This window comes from Pantherophis guttatus, chromosome 3, assembly GCF_059756535.1.
Source record: "Pantherophis guttatus breed Tessera chromosome 3, ASM5975653v1, whole genome shotgun sequence".
Taxonomy (NCBI): Eukaryota; Metazoa; Chordata; class Lepidosauria; order Squamata; family Colubridae; genus Pantherophis; species Pantherophis guttatus.
Window position 1 is genome coordinate 66611736 of NC_142065.1, and position 19027 is coordinate 66630762.

General features: G+C 38.8%; 1 pseudogene; it reads right to left on the minus strand.

The window, feature by feature from the left end:
• Window positions 1-6230: 6230 nt before the first annotated feature.
• Window positions 6231-6362, minus strand: LOC117664423 (U1 spliceosomal RNA; annotated as a pseudogene).
• Between the last annotated feature and the right edge of the window lie 12665 nt (window positions 6363-19027).

Sequence of the window (19027 nt, forward strand, 5' to 3'; positions counted from 1 at the left end):
TGGCTAATCTGCAGAAAGCTAAGCAGAGTGGACCTCATTAGTACTTGAATGGGGGATCATCAAGAAATAGGTTAGACCTGAATTTAAAACACAAACATATATGAAAGCAAGAAAAAGCCATTTCCATATTGTTTCCATTCAAGAAATAGATTCGACTTGAATTTAAAACACACATGTGTATGAAACCAAGAAGAAACCATATCCATATTGTTTCCATGAAGGCATCAGGAATGGAGCTATAAATTGAGAGAATTTACTTATCTGTGAGGGCCACATCAGTGAACAAAGAGTTAAAGGTCCCCTACTGCCACCTTTGGTGTTTAGATTTTAGTTTTGTTTTTTGCAAGGCCATTCTCAAATATTGTTATCATGAATATTGTACTGATTTGAAAGAACAATGAATTTAAACTTAAGACAATTTTCTCCCAAATGGAAAAATAGAATAATATATGTATTTATATTAATATCTTTATTTTTATAGTACATGCAGTGGTTAAGGCCTTAGGCAAGCAACTGGGAGACCATGAGTCTCTCCTCAGACACAAGGACAGTTGGGCGACTTTGGGCCAGTCATCTTCTCTCCGCCCTAGGAAGGAGGCAATGGCAAATCATTTCTGAAAATCCTTGCCAAGAAAACTGCAGGGACTTATCCAGGAATGTCTCTGAGAATCAGACATGATTGAATGGAAGGGGGAAAAAACTATACCCAGACATGTACATATATACACATAAACAACTAAAATCCATGTTGAGTCTTAGCTTCTACATCATGTCAACACAAGGCTTCTACCTCCAGCTAAAACCAGTCCTAGAGATTCCCACATTATTCAATAAATGCATGAGCACATTTATAGCTGTATATACCTAGGCTGAGCATTAAAGAATTGAGGCCTTTGAACTATGGTGCTGGAGAAGACCTTGGACTGCAAGTCGATCAAACCAATCAGTCTTAGAGGAGATCAACCCTGACTGCTCTTTAGAAGGCCAGATCCTGAAGATGAAACTGAAATACTTTGGCCACTTAATGAGAAGGAAGGACTCACTGGAGAAGAGCCTAATGCTGGGAACGATTGAGGGCAAAAGAAGAAGGGGACGGCAGAGAATGAGGTGGCTGGATGGAGTCACTGAAGCAGTTGGTGTGAGCTTAAATGGTCTCCTGGAGATGGTAGAGAACAGGAAGGCCTGGATGAAAGTTGTCCGTGGGGTTGCGATGGGTCAGACATGACTTTGCAACTAACAACAACAATACCTAGCAAAGTCTATACTCCTCACAAAAAGAGCAGATCAAGATAAAAGAGAGAGAGAGAGAGAGAGAGAGAGAGAGAGAGAGAGAGAGAGAGAGAGAGAGAGAGAGAAATAATTAGATGTAATACGTATTGAGATATATTTATATTGATATTAATTAAATTAATGAATACTAACTGCAATTAATTCCTCTATAAAAGAGGGAACACCTTTTTTAAGTTTAATTGAGCCTTATTAGATATATTTTCTCACACTCTCTTTCTGTCACAGACACACACACACGCATACCACTTTTCCAAAAATAAGCACCCAAAAACACACGCAACAAAATGGGACTGGGATGAAGAAAGGGGAAGAGATAACAGGGTGGGAAAGCAAAGCGAGAGAATACCAGTTTAGGCCTATGAAATTGATTAGCCAATCAGCTCCACCCACCCAAGCAATGGTTAATTTTCAAAGATGCCCCTGGTTTTCAGCAGTGATGTTTTGAAGTTATTCACAATGCCCTTGGGTACAAACACTGTTTCTATTGGTATCAACCCAATTGAAGACAACACTTGCAATTTGCAGTTGTTTGGTGTAAAATTGTGTCCTTCTGCAAATGCAGTGATTTGGAGCTCAGGATTGAGCTGGGTGAGCAATAAATGTATTTGTATGCAACTGAACCTTTTCTGGGCTTTTTAAAAATCCATATTAAGTGCTGTCCTTTTTCAATCATTGATTAGATTTGTATGTTTGAAGACTTATGCATCTCTGCTTCATAAACTGGACTATAAATCAAAGTAAACAAACTAAAAACCACTTCCTCTTAAGACTTTGATCAGTCAAAACCAAGCCAAAGTCAGGTTTGATTGTTTCATTTCCTTCTTAAACTCCTGTAACCATTTGCAACTTGACATTATGCCTAAGGTTCTCTGAAATACCAGCAGGAGACTATGAGTCATATCAAATCACGTGGTCTCCTGTGCAATCATATAATGATAATGCCATATCCATCTGCTGCTTATCACATTGTGTCTCAAAGTTGATGGGAGGGGGAGAATAGGAAGTAGAAATGGAGGAAAAGGAACACTAAATCATCTTGTCTCTTCCGTCTGTTCCCTCTGTGCAGCTTCAGACAAGGCAATGATATTCAGTTCACTTATATTTCACCAAATGTTCTACCACTTGATTTCTGCAAGGTTTTAAGTATCACTAGATTTAAAAATCACTGTTGACCTTGCTTCAATTTCTGGATAGATTTTCTGTTTTATAAGAATTATAGAAGACCTGCAGTTGCACCTCTGGATTTCCACAGAGATGTACAAAATGGTGATGCTGGAAACAGTTTTAATCCTCTTCATCTATGAGGAAACTCTTGCTGACACAAAAAGAATCATTTGTTTGGGATCAGTGCTGTTTTGTAGCCTATTATTTCTATTTCTCTATCTTCATCTCATCCAGAAGCGTGCCCTATGGTAGCAAGATAAAGTTATGTTTCATCAATCTCAAAAAGAAAACTGTACAGGAAATTGTTGCCATAGGTTCTACAGTCAAAATGGCAACCTCACTGTCAGCCCTGGAGGCCATCTTTTACTTGGGATCTTCAGGGCTGCCACACTTGGGGCTGTGGGAAACTGGGAGGGGGATTGCATGGAGTGGTAGAGATATCTAGCCATAACAAAATTCTTTTCCCTGGGAGTCAAGGACATTTCAACCTGCACCTGGAGTAGCGTGACTGGGAGGCATCTCCAGTTGGGATGGTGGATTGATTGGACCATGTGATGGACATGTGGGTGCAGGGGAAGGGACTTTGAAATTCTTTTGAGTGGGGGAAAGCCGGAAGCTTTCAGATTCGGGTTTTCCCAGACGTGCCAATATGACATCTTTAATAAAGTGGAACTTTGAGGAACTTCAAGCCTCGGAGTCTTCTTTCATTGGAGGTCTTACTTGGAACCCTGACACTCCCTATCCAAAGGTGACCTTATCTTTCCTTCAGGTTTTTTTTAAAAGTAGGATACTCATTTTCACTGATTCTGCTGCCTACTTTTATCATTTCATCATGTATCTCATTAATTAGAGAATATATCTGCATGGCCAGAAGTCCTTTTCACTATGGCAAAGTAGAGTTGGATGCAGTTCAAATGTTCCTTTTTGTCCATGGTTTAACTTCGCTTTAATGTTGCTCATCCATATAGCCAACCTAGTGGGATGTTCTACAGACAGCAGATTTTTTTGGAGACATGAGACAGGCCCAGATCAAGATGAGCAGCCAGTGGCTACTTCGGTTCACTTATACTTCTTCTTCAAGTATCTGAAAACTAAAAGAGCCCTCTCATATTGACGCATGATAGGGTTGACTATGGGATTATCCTTTAGGATAGATCCTACAAGTTCCCAAGGCCCCATAAATGTAGCAGAAAAACATTGCTTATATAAAAGTCACCCTAACCCAGAATTTTCACCTAAACAAACAAGAGAAAAAAATGTAGTAAACTGTAACAAAAATAAACAAAAAGTGTGACTTTTTCCAAGAAAAACCTTGTTGGTATAGCTTTTAAGGTGCAGATTAGGACGGGGGGGGGGGAACCAGGTTCAAATCCATCCTCATGGAACTGACTTCATGACTGTAAGACAATCATTCTCTGGCATCCTCCTCCTTATTATTGTGAAGATGCAATGTAGGAAAATGGCTCATTTTAGTCCAACCTGGAGCTTCATGAGAAAGGTTGAAAGCCCTTCTCTCTGCATATTCAGGGTAATGTGAATTGATTCACAGGTATCTAGTTTGATTGGATTTCAATTTGAAAAGTCAGCTTGAGTCAGAGGCTTGGTTGAATTGCCTTTAATTCTTGCTTTACAAATTTTATTAGTTTATCTAAATATAAAAAGCTAAGAAAAATGAAAACAATGGGAAAGTAGGGGAGAAAAGGGGAAGAGGGAAATCTGTAGGCAAAGGGGGAAAGAAAAAGGAAAGCATTAACTTCTTACTCTTTTTAGTGCAGTAGAATAAGGTAATAACATACAACTCAACTTTTTACTTTTACATAGTAGCGTAATATGTACTAGCCATATCTATAACAACAAATCTAATTTAGCCATCTCTGCTAACCCAGTGGTGGAATTCAAATTTTTTTACTGCCAGTTCTGTGGGCATGGCTTGGTGGGCATGGCAGGGGAAGGATACTGCAAAATCTCCAATCCCACCCCACTCCTGGGGCCAGCCAGAGGTGGTATTTGCCAGTTCTCCAAATTACTCAAAATTTCCACTACCGGTTCTCCAGAACCTGTCAGAACCGGTTGAATTTCACCCCTGTGCTAACCCCATCATCTTTTGAATTACCTTTAATTCTAACCTTATTGATGTTTTGCACATCCTCACTTAATGCATGACAGACAGACAGACACTTTGGTTCAGTCATTGACCAATAAAAATATATTTGTTAAAACAAACAAAGCACAGCTAATTCCTAACATCAACCAATGGTGGTTGGCAATCAACAAGAGCCCTGGTAGCGCAGCAGACTAAAGCACTGTTATTAACATCAGCTGTCTGCAATTACTGCAAGTTCAAATCTTACCAGGCTCAAGGTTGACTCAGCCTTCCATCCTTTCTAAGGTAGGTAAAATGAGAACCCAGATTGTGCGGGCAATAAGCTGACTTTGTATAAAATTATACAAAAGTATGAAGGCTATTGCTTAACGCATTGTAAGCTGCCCTGAGTCTCCGGAGAAGGGCGGCATATAAATCAAATTAAAAAAAAATAATTAAAAAAAAAACCTCAACCCTAATCCTAACACATGAATAACTAACTATATGTTGCCAATCTTATTAATACAATAAGCAGATATCCCTAAAAAGTTGTAACCGGAACACAAGTTCTCTGGCATAGTGTAAAATAATGAGGGAATTGCTTGAGCCTTTTTCTGCATTCACTGAAACTGCTTCTGACAGCAGTCACCATTTTAAATGCAAAACATGTATAACCATGGAAAATCACTACCAGTTGGATTTGTAACTGACCAACCACACTCAACGTAGTCCTTAATGGAACTGCATCTACATGGAGGGAAGTATCAGTAAAGTACATCAAGGCTCTGTTTTAAATTCAGTACTTTTCAATGTCTTCATAAATTATTTAGATGAGGGGATCAAAGTTGCAGATGACACCAAGTTGGCAAGAACAACCAACACTTCAGAAGGTACAGAAGGATCTCGACAGACTTCAACACTGGGCCCTATCTAGTAAAATTTAATTCAGTAGTGAGAAAAGTACATTTAGGCAAGAAAAAGAGGCATGGGAATAGAATAGGTGGTACCTGGATCAATAGTAGTAACTGTGAGAGGGATCTTGGAATCCTGGTGGACAATCACTTAAATATGAGTCAGCAGTGTGCTTCAGCTGCCAAAAAAGCCAAAACAGTCCTAGGCTGCATTAACAGAGGGATAGAATCAAGATCACGTGAAGTGTTAATACCACTTTATAATGCCTTGGTAAGGCCACACTTGGAATACTGCATCCAGTTTTGGTCACCACAATGTAAAAAAGATGTTGAGACTCTAGAAAGAGTACAGTGAAGAGCAACAGAGATGATTAGGGGACTGGAGAATAAAACATATAAAGAACAGTTGCTGGAATTGAATATATCTAGTTTAATGAGAGAGAGAAAAGAACTAGGGGTGACATGATAGCAGGTTCCAATTGATGTACCCATTGCAAACAGAACTCTGAGGCAGTCCGTTTCCTCAAAGAACAGATTTATTTAGATACATCACCTTGGCACAAACTGGTGGAAAGCCAGTACTGAAGGTTCCTGCGCTTTCCACCTCACTTAAAGTAAAAGTTTCTCATTTTCCCAAAACAATATATTATATTGTCCAATTGGAATAAGGGCTGGTTGCTTGGTGACTTCTCTCCTCCTCCTCTGGCCAGCCAGCCATTGGAATGTATCTGACTCATCAGATAGCTATGTTGATTTGGCTGAAGACTCCATCCACCTCTACTATCCCCTTATGCAGTCGAGTTTCCCGCATTTGGGGAAATCGCAGGGGTCAGCACACCCGGAGTGCAATGGATGAGCCTCACCCTGGGAAAACCACCTTCGTGATCATGGTGTCTCCCCTGCCAGGTAAGCTCCAAACTGTGTCAGCCTGAATCCATGTGAGAATAACCCACAATAGAAACAAAAACCCTACCAGAAATGGACTGGCCACAGCCAGGTCAGATTCAGGCCTGACCGTTCCAATATCTAAGGGGTTGCCACAAAGAAAAGTGAGTCAATCTATTCTCCAAAGTACCTGAAGGCAGGACAAGAAGCAATGGATGGAAACTAATCAAGAGACAACCAAGTTAGAACTAAGAAGTTTCCTGACAATTAGAACAATTAAATCAGTGGATTGGCTTGCCTCCAGAAGTTGTGGGAGCTCCAACATTGGAGATTTTTAAGAAGAGATTGGATGGCCATTTGTATGGAATGACATAGGGTCTCCTGGTTGAGCAATGGGTTGGACTAGAAAACCTCCAGTCCCTTCCAGCTCTGTTATTCTGTTAAAATCCCATCATTCTCAATCAAATTATTAAGCCTTGCTTCCTGCCTTCAAATATTTTCTACATGAAGTAATGGAATGCAGTTTCATATTATCTATTTTTTTTCACCCATAATTTATAACATTGTTTAGAACTTCAACTCCACCAAGTCAAAAATATAAGGGATGTTTTGATTATTTTTTAAGCCCTCCTATGCTAACTAGTGCAAAGTTGTTATAGTTGCTTCTTTATAGCCTGGCTTGAGTTCTCTGACAGTGGATTTTTGCCTTGGTTTTGTTTCTCTTAAAGAACAAAAGATAAATAAAGCTGTCAAGTGCCTTATCGATTATATGTGATTAACGTATTCTTTGTTTGCCCATCTTGTCTCTTGACTTTTCCATCCCATTTCTTTTTGGTTAGGATGGGAAGGAAGCAATAACCAGCCCAAGAGTTATGATCTCATCATTTCCTTTTTGGAAAAACATTGGAAGATGTAGATCTTAACTTTGCTCAATAAAATCAACCAAAGTCAGATTCTTATTCCTTTTTAAAAAAATTTTACAGACACTCAAAGCATATTTTAAAAAGAACCCCATTATTTTAGCTTGCTAAGAGCAATGTTTTTAACCAACATTACTCTGAGGAATAGTCCAAAGCAATTCAATACAATTTTGTCATGGGCCCAGGTTTATAAGAGTACTTTTTCATACGAAAATCAATTAGTCCAGAAGAACAAGGAACACCTCTGTCATGATGCTCAGAGGTAAATTCTCCTCACAGGATGAGGAGGAAGAGTTGGATGAGAAAGTTTATTTGCCTGACAATTGATGCCATGGATCTTTTCCTGAATCTACAACTCAAATATGTTATCTTGTAAACCTTTGTGATCTCCAAGCCCATGAGAGCAGCAGATGGCAGACCATGAAATGGAATAGCAAAGAAGCTTAATATTCATGTTTTTCATAGTCTAATGATATGTAAAATTCTCTGTTAATTGGGCAACTAACGCAAATAGTAAAGAAGCTCCAAGATTGGGATATTTCAGAATCAGAACTGTCTGCTGAGCAGGCTATGCTCCATTGGAACTAATAAGCCCCAGTTGACTTTGGATGGAATCATTACTACTTCTACAAATGAGTCCTGAGCAAAAGCCAACTAGCTGTTGAGAGCAATTTCCAAATAAAATGGGTTTTTTGGTCCTTTAGTGGAATATTGAACTTTGGTTCATTTCTGGTTTATTTTCTATACCATTTCCTTTGATATCTAGAATTGTTTTGGTGTTTTGGCTACTTTTATTCTCTTCCTCTTATTGTTAAGTGACTCCTTCAATACATATCTGACTTCGACTTGCCTAGAAAGATGATTGACTTTTATTGGCAGGATAAATTGCCGTTTAGTTTAAAATAACAAACCTTTAGAATGGAAATGTCCCAAATCTGTACCACTTTTAAATACCCTGTTTCCCCCAAAATAAGACATCCCCTGATAATAAACCCAATCGGGCTTTTGAGTGCATGGCAATAAGGCCAAGCGCTTATTTCAGGGTTCAAAAAAATATAAGACAGGGTCTTATTTTTGGGGAAACTCAGTACTGAGAAAGACAAGGGTGAGTATAAGGAATATATTTTGCCTAGTTCTTGTGTTTTTCACTACCTCTTCTCAACACTGTATGGATTTTCAGTTTCTATCACAGGCCCAAGATCATGTACCAGAATGCCAAAAACAACCTCCTATCCTTCGTTCATATGCATTGCTGCTAGCAGGATGTGTCTCTATACCTCCTGGGAGATGCCCATTGTCACAAAACAGCTGGACAAGCAAAGGGACAAACCTCAAGAGACTACGCTGTGGCAGCCGCAGAGCTGCAATGCATGGCTGGAGCGATAACCAGATTACGTTGTTTGCAAAGCAGGCCAAGTCCAAAACCGAAATAAGCAAGAGGTGACCCATCTAATCTAGCAGCTGCAGATCGCATCATAGCTTGTCAACTGGGAAATGATGCAACCAAAAGCCTACTGATTGGTTTCTATTAGCTTTGTATGTCTTTTCTTAAAGTGCCATTTCAGTCTTACCATTAAAAAGCTGGAAATAAAGAGGAGAATGATACAACATTCTGAACGCAACATTCTCTCTGAAACATTATCCATATCCCTATTTTTAATCTTTTCAAATTAGGTGATTAACTGCAAAGGTATATTCATTCTTTTTTATAAAGTCAGTATAGGAATGAAATACATGATATATGTGGAATTCTACTACCGCATTTTAGTCTGATCCTCTTTCCTTTGTCCCCGAGCAAGAACGAAAGTGCCTAATTGTCGCTCGTTGAGATTAAGGGACTGTGACTGGCTCTATTTTTGAAGAGGATAGTCCTCCACCATTTCTGCTGAGAAGGGCAAAAATACTTCCACTCTGATTTCCAGACAATTCACATTGTCTCTCCCAACTAACCAGGGGGCAAAGCAGTAAACACCTGCTGGATCATATAACAGAAATTGAACTATGAACTATTATTGGTCAAATGTGAACCTATAGCAGTAAAAGCTCATCTATCAAAGCTCTAGCAATAAATCCAGAAGTGAAGTGCCTGTGTCGATGCACCCTTTCCTTTCTGAATCCAAGTCCTTCTTAGTAAAAGACCTGAGTGTGTTTTGTACTTAGCAGAGCATAAAATGTGACATTTACTTCCATCCTTTGAATGCCATTATGTGGCTTACTTGAGTTCTACTACTGAACTGCATAGTAACAGAGCATTTTACATATCATTACACTATGAATATTAAGTGGACAGTAGACAAGCACCTATTCTTGAACACACATATAGGCGCACCCACCCTATTAACAGGAAGATAAGTGGTCAAAGGATCACAAAAGTGACTTTCGGTTGAAGCTCCTCAGGTATGGAGCAACTTTCTTTCCCGAGATCAGATAAGCATTCAGCCTTATAAAAGCCACTAGGAGAACCTTTTTTCAGGAAACCATTTTGGGCAAGATGAATGTTTAACATCTATATTACTGCAATATATTATTGTTTGTTGTAGTGTTGGCTTTATTTTAATATTGTTTTGCTGTTGCAAGCCACTAGGAGTTTGTACAGATTATAGCAGATATTTATAACATTAATGAGTTTAATATCATAATGATTTGCTCCCAAATCAATCCAAACGACAGATTTAAATGGGGAAAAAACTCTCCAATCTTGAAGTACAGTTAAAAAAAATTAAAGCTTCATTCATATTTAGAAACAGCCAAAAAAAATTATCAGTATCTAGGAGGGAAAATCCCAAGTAGGTAAAATTCAGTATCACGTGTGGTGAAAGCAAATGGAATTATTTACTCTACTACAGCATTATCAATTGAAATATTTTATTCATTATTTTATTTATTCATTATTTAATCATCCCTACTAAGCTCACCCAATTGCTTTGCTCTGTCATGGAATATATAAATACATTAGGGCTTTTTTAAAAAAAAGTAAAATTGAACTGCAGTTGTTTCCACGGGAAAACCAATCCACTTGTATACAAATAGAAGGGCAGGTTTTCATAATTCTGCAATATAAGAATCTATCATCTGTGGATTTTATGTGTACAGCTTCTTAATAGCAGTCAAGCTCCACTCCCTCTCTCCTTGCTATACAGTAATGAATCCATTTAAGTAAGCTTGACCTCTTCAGTGGTATGAAATACATTAATTCCTTCACATTTACTACCCAGATCTTAGTACAATGAGAAGTAGAATAAAAATCAGATAGCAGATTTACTCACAAACGTACCAAACCTGCTAACAAAACGAGAGACAGAGAGGGAGGGAGGGAGGGAGGGAGGGAGGGAGGGAGGCAGGGAGGGAGGGAGGGAGGGAGGAGGGAAGGAAGGAAGGAAGGAAGGAAGGAAGGAAGGAAGGAAGCCCTGACAATTGGGAATATTTTGTACTAGTACAGGTTTCAATATCTATATATAGGAAACAATAATAAATTGCAAATAATATCTCTGTGTGAAATGCTTTCATCATTAGTTGTAGAATATTTATAAAATTAGTGGTGAATTTGGATCTCAGGAGAATATATTGAAGCCTTTGTTGGCTCATATTGTTCACTTGAGCCCATTTGACTCTTCTAGGCTAATGGTTCATACAATAGATAGTACACACATCATAGCTTGGATTCAGAAGTACTCTTGGTGGGACCTCTAGGTTTAAGGTAAAGGTAAAGGTTCCCCTCGCACATATGTGCTAGTTGTTCCTGACTCTAGGGGGTGGTGCTCATCTCTGTTTCAAAGCCAAAGAGCCAGTGCTGTCCGAAGACGTCTCCGTGGTCATGTGGCTGGCATGACTAAACACCAAAGGCATATGGAATGCTGTTACCTTCCCACCAAAGGTGGTCCCTATTTCTCTACTTGCATTTTTTTATGTGCTTTCGAACTGCTAGGTTGGCAGAAGCTGGGACAAGTAATGGGAGCTCATCCCATTACGCAGCACTAGGGATTCGAACTGCTGAACTGCCGACCTTTCTGATTGACAAGCTCAGCGTCTTAGCCACTGAGCCACCGTGTCTTTAGCCATCTGTTTTTTCCCTCTGGAAACTTGAAATCTACTAACCACAGCTACGTATATGTATTATGCAAATGGATGGCTGAGAAATAAAATGCTTCTCATCAAAGGAGCAGCTCAAGGATCTGCTTTCAGTACTTTCACAGCTAGATCTGTTTTCCCTTGAAATCAAGTCCTATATTTCCCTGTGCTTTCCAAGCTGCAGTTGTCTCGGCTTTAGGAAGAAGTAAATGTTTTTACTGTTACTTTTGATAAATGGTTTGAGACACCTACTTTCTTATAACTTTTAGGAGAACAGCCTTAGCCATCATGACTGATTTAAGATATTCGGCTTAGGGCCGGGGTACTTACGGGACCGCCTTCTGCCACCAATAGCCTCCCACCGGCCAGTTCGCTCCCACAGAGAGGGCCTCCTCAGGGTGCCGTCGGCCAGACAATGCCGGCTGGCGACCCCCAGAAGGAGAGCCTTCTCTGTGGTGGCACATACCCTTTGGAACAATCTACCCCCAGAGATACGAGTGATCTCCGACCTCAGGACTTTTCGTTGGGCCTTAAAAACTTATTTTTTTCAGTTAGCCGGTCTGTCTTGATTTTATGGTTGGTTTTAAAATTTGATACGGATTTTAAAATTGACAAGTTTTAAATTACGGGCCAAATTTATTTAATTATTTTAAATCTATTTTTAACTGTAACTTTATGTATAAATGTTTTTATTTTGGCTGTTCACTGCCCTGAGTCCGAAAGGAGAAGGGCGGTATAGAAGTTTGAATAATAAATAAATAAATAAATTAAATAAAGTGCAATGAATTGCTATCAGTTCTTTAAATGTAAGTATACAGACTCAGGGTCATGTCAGGTAATTGCAGCTAGCTGAACTTGGCTGATTTTGAGGAAAGCTAAGCTTAGTATCGGATGAGAAACTGCTAGGAAGTCCAAGGCTCTAGGCAAGATAGGAAAGTCAAGAAAACATCCTTGAAGAAGGCAATAGCAACAATTTCTCTGTTGTTGCTGAAGAAAACAACATGGAAGTGCCAATAGAGCCACCAAGTATCCAGCCTGCCTCCAGGGAGCTTTTACCTTTATTGTAGACACAGACTTACGCTCACAGTACAAACATATGGCAGCCATAACTGAGTCCATAAATTGATTGATACTGATAAGACTCAAATCCTAACACCGCTCTTGTCCATAAAATATCATTAAAGTTCCATCTCAAACTTGAAATGTCAGGTCAAATGTTGACATCTGGTAAATCTACGCCTTCTGTTATTCTTTTCAAAAGGTAAGAGACAAGGATTCACAGAAACACGGACCTTTCCCAGAAAAAAATAAAAAAGGAATTAAGGACCAAATGATTCAGCAATTCACCTGCATGATAGACAGTTGTGTATTTGTGGAAGGTTATTGGAAGTTCTCTGGGTGAAAGATAATAGCGTTAAAGAAAGATCCCATACACACACACACATACACAAACACACACACACTTGCAGGTGGATAGGAGATAGGAAGTAACAAATTGAAAATTGCTCTTCTTACATAACTGAGTTTTAAGGATGCTCTATTCCTATCTCTATCAACAGCACTGTGGGCTCTCCATGGAGATACTATGAAAGAGAATGGAACATAGCTAGAATTCAGATAACATAGGAGAAATAGTGACTAGAACCAAACACTTCAGTTATTATTATTTTGTGGTGGTCACATCACTTCTTAAGTGAGTAAGGGAAATTCTTGAGGTAATTATCCAATAAATAATTGGTGAAAAGATTGTGAAAACTGGACTTGGGAGCCTTCTGAAGACTTCTGTGATATCAATAGAAGAGAATATATGTATCTCAGTGTTGAACCGTGGAGCCTTTGAACTTGGTTGTGCACACTTCATTACCAGAATATAACAGAACAGAACAGAACAGAACAGAACAGAACAGAACAGAACAGAATAACAGAGTTGGAAGGGACCTTAGAGGTCTTCTAGTCCAACCCCTTGCTCAGGCAGGAAACCCTATATCATTTCAGACAAATGGTTGTCCAATCTCTTCTTATTAGGTAACATCATCCTACAAGTAATCATCAGAGAGCACCAAGGACTCCACAACTACTGTGATAGTTTAGGGAAGCTTTTATAGGTATAGTCCCAGTGAAAACAATCAGAGCAACATTAAGCTTGATTTAATGGAATCGGATTCACTGTTTCAAACATTCTGGACACTGTCTTGGCTAGGGTTTGACCATGTACCAGTACTATGGATCTTTGCCTTCTTACCTTGAACAGTGAGCAAGCACACCTGGAAAATAGCTAATAATTCAGAACTGTATTGGCAACCTTGAAAAGAAGCTTATGTGATGCATCTTTAAAAGTCCTAGCTGGATTACATTATAACAGCTACAACCCAGTCAGTGATATCCATTCTACTTGGTAGCAGATCACCTTAAGGCGCTTTTAAATAAAGCAGAATTATCTGGACCAGTGATGGGATTCAAAAATTTTTACTACCAGTTCTGTGGGCGTAGTTTGGTGGGCGTGGTTTGGTGGGCGTGGCAAGGGGAGGATACTGTAAAATCTCCATTCCCTCCCCACTCCAGGGGAAGGTTACTGCAAAATCCCAATTTCCTCCTGATCAGCTGGGACTCGGAAGGCAGAGAATAGATGGGGGCAGGGCCAGTCAGAAGTGGTATTTACCGGTTCTCTGAACTACTCAAAATTTCCACTACCGGTTTTCTAGAACTGGTCAGAACCTGCTGAATACCACCTCTGATCTGGACCCAGTAGAATAGATCTGATCACCTTAACAGATCAGGAGCCTATTGTCCTGATTTTTCTTCTTGATGTTTCCAATGGCCTTGTGAAACCAGCAATCACTATGTTTGCAGGAAGAGTTCTGTAGGATGGGTATAGAGAGCATTCTCATCTTCTCATCTTTCCTACTACCTTCTGGTATTTATATGATTTATCACTTGTTGTTTGCATCTTATGATTCATTATTGTAACTATGATTTATGATCTATGACCTATCACAGTGCTGGCAAACCTTTTCGGCACCGAGTCCCCAAACCAAAATGCATGTGCACACACCAGAGCGCTGGAAACCCGAAGACCATCTGGCCTGTGCGCCCCCCTGTTTTGGGGGCATTTTTGGGCCTGTTTTCAGGCTGTTTTGGGGCCATTTTTTGGGCTGTTTTCAGGCTGTTTTGGGGGCATTTTTGGGCCTGTTTTCAGGCTGTTTTGGGGCCATTTTTTGGGCTGTTTTCAGGCTGTTTTGGGGGCATTTTTGGGCCTGTTTTCAGGCTGTTTTGGGGCCATTTTTTGGGCTGTTTTCAGGCTGTTTTTGGGGCCATTTTCTGGCACTCCAGTGCCCGTGAAGACCAGCTGGCTGGTGCACATGTGCATGCTGGAGATCAGAAGAGCAGCTGGTGACAGCATGTGTGCCCAAAAAGAGGGCTCTATGTGCCACCTTTGGCACGTGTGCCATAGGTTCGCCATCACAGAGCTATCACTTTGTTGTTTGTATGTATACCGAGAACTTATGCACCGGAGACAAATTCTTTGTGTGTCCAATCACACTTGACCAATAAAGAATTCTATTCTGTTCTATTCTATTCTATTCTATTCTATTCTATTCTATTCTATTCTATTCTATTCTATTCTATTCATTATTTTCTTGTACCACAGGGAGATTATTAGTTTCAAATATTCATAGGGAGATGGTATGCTTCAGGTGATGTTTTACTACAGAATCCTGAAAAGGTTTATTGTGCTTCATAACCTTTATATAAAACAGAGGCCTGAGTGAAACATTATTAACCTACTGATAAGGCTCCCTCTTTTCAGTCAAAGGAGGCCATAGAACTGCCAGACAGTTGCCTGGAGTTCATAATAGTAACAATTATTGATCATACACAGAAATTGAATCATTTCTACAAAATATACTAATCTAGAAGGACTGCAAACCATTTAAAGAACAGTTCTGTAGCCTGAAAGTTATTCTTGGATCCAGCAGAGTCATTTGAGATTCTTTGAGCCAGAATACCATGAATTAAGGTAGAATTTAAGGTAGAATTACTGCTGGATGGGATAGTTTGGGGGTGATGGTGAACTCCAACTCAATTAATATAATGTTGAGACTCCCCTGTTGAACAATATAAATGTTCAAGCAGCATAGAATGTAATTGCCAGAATTTGAAGTAGTATAGCCAAGGGGAGTCTATTGCTATAACTACACCCATCTCCCTGGATATGAAGATCTTCAGAGAATACATTTCCTTGTTTGTTTTTTACCATAAGGGATGGAGTGTAAATTGGGAGGTGAAAACTACATGCATTTATTTATTTATTGGTTGGTTGGTTGGCCACTCTGGTTGCAGAGTGGCTAAAATTGCATTGAGTGAGGTGGGGTGGTAACATGGAGGTATTGAAGAAGGTTGGACCACGATTTTCTTTCAGATTGGGAAATGTGAGTAAAGTTACGTTGGGTAGAAAACAAATTACACATCTTAATACATTGCTTTTTAGCTAGCAAATGATAGGTTCATTTCCATATTTGGCAGCTTGCCTTGAAATTCAACAGTAGAATTTCTGAAGTCATCTTAATTCAGTATATTCCAGTCATAAAATATTCTCTATGAAGCTCCGTTCTCAATTCCCACTCCAGCTAATGGCACAAGTTTTTCTACTATTCTAAAAATAGCTTAAATCTACAATTTTACCTAGGCATGTTAAAATATTGGATTGCATTGCTTCTTGTACACATTTGATTTCTCTTCAATGCCATATTATGATTTTATCACAATATGTGGCAAAATATTTTTAATAAATATGAAATATATTTGCATTTAATGTTTCTCTCAAACTGTCATGATAACCTAAGATAAATACCATTAACCTACACACATGAGTAAAGAGCCCTGGTGGCACAGAGCCTTCTGTAGAATGCAATATTGCAGGCAAACTCTGCCCACAGCCTGGAGTTTGATCCTGACCAGCTCAAGGTTGATTCAGCCTTCCATCCTTCTGAGGTTGGTAAAATGAGGGTTTTACCCAGTCTGTTGGGGGCAATATGCAAATAATGCTTCTATACTGTAAACTACCCAGAGAGTTCTGTAAAGTGTAATGGTACATAAAACTAAACACTATTGCTATTTAGTAGAAACTGGAAAACAAACTCTAAAATGCTAATATTCATGGCTAGAAACTGTAAGGATTTTGAGTTCCACAAAAGATACTACACTATTGGAATACTTTAATACAAAGTTAATTTGTGTGTGGGGGGGTGGGTGGGGGGGTGGGTGGATGGATGGATGGATGGATAGATAGATAGATAGATAGATAGATAGATAGATAGATAGATAGATAGATTCTAATTGATGGACTATTAGTAGAAAGGACAACTTCTGGAAGATGTGGTGTTTCCTCTCTAAGTTTCCATCTGCAAGAAAGTATACCAGGTGAAGCAATTCCTAATTCTTTTTCTGCTGATGGCGTATTCAGCCGAAATATCCCCACTGGAACAATTATATGCACGAGCTCCTTCCCACTCCACTTTATTGCCCTCATCTAATAAAAATGTTTGTAAATATTAATTGTCTATGAACGAACTAAGTTTTTCAGTTGGCAGTGGTGGAAAATGAGCTTTCTTTGCACTGGAAGAATGAGCAGATCTGACTAAATGATAATAAATACCAGTCTGCAGGTTACATTCTAAAAACTGCATTAGGCACATCATATGGAGGTAAATATTCAAAGGATAATGTTATAATGCTCCCTGATCACATAGTATCATTTTTGTGTTCCCAAAATTAAAATCTTAGTATCTCTCTCTCTCTCTCTCTCTCTCTCTCTCTCTCTCTCTCTCTCTCTCTCTTACACACACACACACACACACACACACAGAAAGAGAGAGGGAGAGAGAGAAAATGATCCTTTCCATAAACAATTTTGTTTTCCTATTATTCATCTCCAAGGTGCTCAAGAACTGGAAATCTCAGATGGATGCAGTTTCTTACAAATGCCTTCTCGTGATAAGTTAATGATTTTCTTATCAGAAATGCAAGCCAAGTAAGAAGAAAGTTAATTAATGCCCATTCAACAGCAAGTTGACAGCTCTGTAATTTATCTATAAAAATACCTGTTGAATTGCAGCTCAATATTTTAATTCCTTACTTGGGTTTATTTCTTTGTGCCAAATTCATAGCAAAAGAATTATAAGTCTCATTGAAAGATGTGGAAATGGGCTAATGAAGACTCTTTTCCTGTCACTTCTTCGTCTAACTGTTTTAAAAACTCTTGACTGTGACTGTCATGGTATCATCTACTGACAGATAAATTGCTCACTAAACTGCAAAGAAAGACATATTTGTAAACAAGCCATCTACTTGATATTTTGAATTGCCAAAGACAGAATGGCAGATATACAGTTGTACATATTGTCGATCTAAATGTCTAAATGTCTATTGGAGAATGTCAGTTCCTTTATAATATTAAAATAATTCTATACTATTTCTCAATATCATCTAAAATTCCACTTGAGTCTGTTAGTGAGATATAAAATAGTTTCAGAAATATGAATGTAGCTATCTTTATGTGTGTGTTTACTACATTCACATTGGTCTAAATGAATAACTCCACTTTGGAAATATTGAAGCCATTATGGAATCGAAAGCAATCTAGTTTTGAGCTGAAAAAAAATGTTTCCAATATACAGCATATGGGTTCATTATTACAGCTTTAGTCCAATATAATAATTTTGTACCTTCTCAAAGCTCTCCATATAGTAAATGGAAAATTCCAAGCTGATAGGAATTTACAAAAGACAGGGGGGGTAGAATGTATAGCTGTCTAGCATCTAATCACAGAATTATTTTAACAGGATATCCTTTCACAGAATTTGGAAAGAAATTTAAAAAGAATGTATCAAAACCCATTTTAGTAATTTCACCCCTGCTGGCTCTTTAGATGACAATGGCCTTCAGTACCTAAAGAGAAACATACACTTTGCTTTCTGAGTTCCTTTAGTGCTTATTGCAGTGGTGGGCTGCTACTGGTTCAGACCAGTTCAAACAAACCGGTAGTTCCAACGATCAGCTGGCCCCGCCCGCCCGCACCCTCCCTATCCTGTCCTATATTTCCTTCTGTTTGGCTCAGCTAATTCACGCAGCACATCTGATTTTCACGCCTCCACTATTCTACTTACCAGAGCTGCCTTAGAAAGTAAGTAGCTGAGCTTCAAATTGCTGTACTTTGAACTCTGCGAGCAAGTGTGTTAGGCTTGCATGCAAAGGGTGTACTCACAAAACTGATCGTTAAACCAGTTGCAGCTCACCACTGGCTTATTTTTGGTTGATTTGATCAGAAAAAGGGTAGACTGAACTGGGACACAAGGAAAACCAAATTGACATGGAAAAGGTATTGATTTGTCAGAAGAAACTGTTGCAGCCTAATTCAAACGCACATAATTCATGCGTTCACAAGTATATTTATATTATACAGCACTGTATATTGAAGAAAGGTGCCTACTGAAAAACAATGTATTTGGATCAGTTGAGTGAAACAATTTGCATATTTATTTATTTATTTATTTATTATTGCAATTTATATGCCGCCTTTCTCCCGAGGGACTCAGGGCAGCTTACAAAAATGACAATTTCCAATACAAATCACAATAAAATTAAAATCAACAGCCAATTAAAACAATTTAAAATTATAACAATGTACACCCAAAACGGATCAGTTG